Source organism: Ictidomys tridecemlineatus, unplaced genomic scaffold, assembly GCF_052094955.1.
Source record: "Ictidomys tridecemlineatus isolate mIctTri1 unplaced genomic scaffold, mIctTri1.hap1 Scaffold_551, whole genome shotgun sequence".
NCBI classification, from domain to species: Eukaryota; Metazoa; Chordata; class Mammalia; order Rodentia; family Sciuridae; genus Ictidomys; species Ictidomys tridecemlineatus.
Window position 1 is genome coordinate 217,273 of NW_027523669.1, and position 3,731 is coordinate 221,003.

A 3,731-nucleotide genomic window follows, 5' to 3' on the forward strand; every position below is an offset into this window, starting at 1 on the left:
TTCAAGATGATCCAGCAATATGTCCTGACTTCTTTGGTCTAGAAGACTCAAACAAATTCTCTTATATATTCTTAAGGCTCCTATTAACAAAATACAGTAAAATATTTACCTTTTATTTTGGTGTGACCCTTATACACTCCTGGGCTATATTTTATACTCTTACCTGAGGCGTTCTAGGATCAGACCCCAGTTAAGAGTCTGGTGAAAATGTGGGATGATGGATGAGCATCTTAAAGACAAATGGGCTGGGGATGTGGCTCAAGCAGTAGTGTGCTTGCCTGGCACGCGTATGGCCCGGGTTCGATCCTCAGCACCACATACCAACAAAGATGTTGTGTCCGCCGAGAACTAGAAAATGAATATTAAAAATTCTCTCTCTCTCTCTCTCTCTCTCTCTTTCTCTCTCTCTCTCTCTCTCCCTCTCTCTCTCTCTCTCTCTCTCTCTCTCTCTCTCTCTCCCCTCTTCTCTCCTCTCTTCTCCTCTCTCACTCTCTCTTTTAAAAAAAAAAGACAACTGCCCAGGTAGAGTCACCATAGGGTCTTCAATTTAGGGAAAGCTAGTCTCCTCAGAAGAAAAGGGCCTACTTCTGATAGCAAAGAAGGTTAATGGAGATTTCAGGGTTCAAGGATCTGAGATTTGTCTAATTCCACTGGTATTTTGCCATTCTAATTAACAGGGTCTCAATCATTCCCCCATTAATGTCCTAATTGACATAAGAGAGACCTGGGGAAATTGTGAATTTATAATTTTCTTTGTACTTCTGCAATTTGGAGAATTGGATGTTTTATTCTGATATTAACCTTTATCAGTTTCCAGAGAGAAAATATTTCTGATGATCTGAACCTGACTAGAAGGAGGAATATAATGCTTGAACCTATCATTTTCTTTCTGTAAGTCTCCCGCTCCAGTCAGTAACAGCAGTCTGTAGTCATGTTGTAATGTTCATTCTCACCCTGAAGGTCGATGGTGTTATTCGAAAGCTCAGTTTTCCATAGACATTTAAAGTCTCTGTTGGGTTATTGCACACCAGGAATTATCAGATCTCCTTTCCCATGGGCTGTGACATCATCACCATATTCAATTCCTTCAGGTCAGACATCCAACCTACCTCCTCAGATCTGTTATCTAGAACCATCTCTGATGAAACCACTATTGTGATCAGTGCCACCATGGTCAGGTAGAGATGAAGAACGACTCTTGATGTCTTAGGGTAGAGGAAGTTGACACAGAAAAAAATTATAAAATGGTTGGGAGATCTGGAAAAAAAATAGGGCAGGTGACACCACCCCATATATGGAAACCCTAACTTCCCTGGAAAGAGACACTCATTCCATGCTACTTTGACCCACATTCAGGAACAGCTGTCTAGGAGCCTGCACACACAGCTCCTGGCACCAAGGAGAATAGTTCCTGCCTCTACAGGGCTGGTTTGCTTCTGCTGCTATGGGATCCAAAAGAACCCGCTTTCTTTCTTTCCTTTCTTCCTCTCTGCCTAGTGTTTGGCTGATCTTGACAGAACCTCCTAAAATGGAGGCCTGCAGAAAGGGGAGTGTGGAAAACGAGGTTTTTTTACTTTCTGTCCTTCTGGTCTGGGGAGAACACAGAAGGACAGAGATGGTGCTGAACACCACACAAGGTGTCCGACACACTTGAAACTCAAAGTGGGAAAAGGGTGTTTGTGAAAAGAGAGGAGAGAAAGGAGTCTCAGAGATTTTAAAAGCGGGAGTTGGAGTTGAAGCTTCAGATACAGACTCTCTAACCAGGTGCCTACAAGTCACTGGGAGGCATCTTTTTTCAGATGACTGTATACTCCAGTTTGAAGATTGGTGTAGACTTTGTTCATGCAAAGGGATGCACACCCTCCAGCCAGCTTCCTCAGGGCACTCTGGACCTCGTTGTTTTTCAGGCTGTGAATGACAGGGCTCAACAGGGGGCTCACCACACAGAAGAGCACAGAGACCAGGGTGTCCGTGTCCAGCCTTCTCTGGGCCTGTCACAGTGGAAGTTGGCTGTTCCATAGAAGACCACCATGACAGTGAGGGGGGACACACAGGTGGAAAAGGCCTTCCTCCTGCCCTGGGCAGAGGGAATCCCAAGGATGGCCGCCATGATGAGTGTGTAGGAGCCTGCAGTGAAGAGGCAGGGGCTCAGGCCCATGGTGGCACTGACAACGTGGAGCGCAGACTCGTTGACAGAGGTGTCTGAGCAGGAGAGCTTCAGGAGCAATGGGGTGTCACAGAGAAAGTGGCTGAACTTGTGGAACCCACACAGAGTGAGTGTGATGGCCAGCACCGTGTGTGTGACCAAATTCACTAGCCCACACAGCCAGGACCCAGTCACCAGGCCAACACAGACCTTCACACTCATGATGACTGTGTACTGAGGAGGACGGCAGGTGGCCACACAGAAGTCATACTGGCCACACAGCCAGTAAGACACCTTCTGTGTCAGCACTTGTCACCAAGAAGAAGATCTGGGAAAGGCAGCCCTCATAAGAAATGGCCTTCTTCTCCCCGAAGAAGTTCACCAGCAGTACTGGGAGGGTGGTGGATGTGTAGCAGACGTCCAAGAAGCTCAAATTGCAGAAGAAAAAGTACATTGGAGTGTGGAGAGCAGGGCTGACCCTGGTGGCCACTATTATGAGCATGTTCCCCAGGAGAGCTGTCAGGTAAATGACCAGAAGGAGCAAAAAGAACCAGCCCTGTACGTTGGAGTGGTTGGAAAATCTCTAGAAGATGAATTCAGTGACAAATGATTGATTGCTCATTTCCAATGTTGTCATAGCTACAAAACAGAGAAAAAGAGACCATGATGAGAATGGACTCTGAGCACCCCAAACAGGCTTGTTAATCTGCAGCAACATGGCAAGTAATATTGAATGAAAAGCAGCCTGGAGACTGATAACCTGTGGGACTGGTCTCAGGGAATCAGACCCATGGAGCCGCACACATTTGCAGGGGTGATGATAGGTGGGAATAACCAGAGAATTGCTAGAAGCCAACAGAAAGCCATTCGACCTCATCTTGGTGTGAAGTCATTTCTCACTGTCTCAGTAATCTCTGTCTCCTGTTGTCCTTTTATGTAAACATAGGATTTTTGGAGAAGTTCATTCTCATTGCAAATGTTAAGAAAAAAATTTACAAAGCAGAGTCATCATCTGCAGAAGCAGTCGGTGTTGCCTTCAGTGTTTTCCAATGTAGAGTTATTCTCATTTTACATCAATCTTGATTTCTGTGCTCGGAAAGGCAAAAGTTAATTATTCCTGTACAATGCTGAAATTATCAGGGACAGAGCAAAATAGAGGAAAGAAGTTGATAAAGTGGGGTTTGACTGGCTATCTTAAGTATACAGGGAAGATCAGTGGAGTAGAAGGAGAAGGAGAGGGTGTAGAGGTTTGTGAAGCGAGGGAATGTGAAAGGTCTTTACGCAGATCATGTTATGTGCACATGGAAGTCTACCGCAGGGGATTGCACTTGTATGTATATGTAGAAAGCACCAGTCAGAAATTAACAGATAAATGACCCAAAGAAAGTTCAGTAGAGAAAGGAGAATGGGGGCGGGAAGGGGAGGGAGATGAGGGGTGGTGACTGAATGGAGTAAATCAGATTCCATGCACGTAGGATCTTTTCCAAATCAACCCAACTTCTATGTATAACTATTATGCTCTAATAAAAAAATTAAGAAGATGACATGATCCTATCAGCAAAGAGTGAGATTTGAATTCTTCTTG